The sequence below is a fragment of the Asparagus officinalis genome, chromosome 3, assembly GCF_001876935.1.
Source record: "Asparagus officinalis chromosome 3, Aspof.V1, whole genome shotgun sequence".
NCBI lineage: Eukaryota > Viridiplantae > Streptophyta > Magnoliopsida > Asparagales > Asparagaceae > Asparagus > Asparagus officinalis.
The window spans coordinates 67975613-67975885 of NC_033796.1; positions in this window are offsets into that span (position 1 = coordinate 67975613).

Sequence of the window (273 nt, forward strand, 5' to 3'; positions counted from 1 at the left end):
TGTGTGTGTGTGTGTGTGTGTGTGTGTGTGTGTGTGAGAGAGAGAGAGAGAGAGAGAGAGAGAGAGAGACAGAAGGGAAAATTTTCCAGTCAACCTGTGGCCAACCCTAAGGACATGAGATCAAATTCAACCTACCAAGCTCAATTGAATGCGATCTATTCACTATGATCTAGAAAACTAGTCGATAATCAAGTTAGCATGCCTCCAAGTCAAACTCTTAAACTTGAACAAACTCTCTATCCTTATGATAACTTTATTTGACCTCTTTTTACT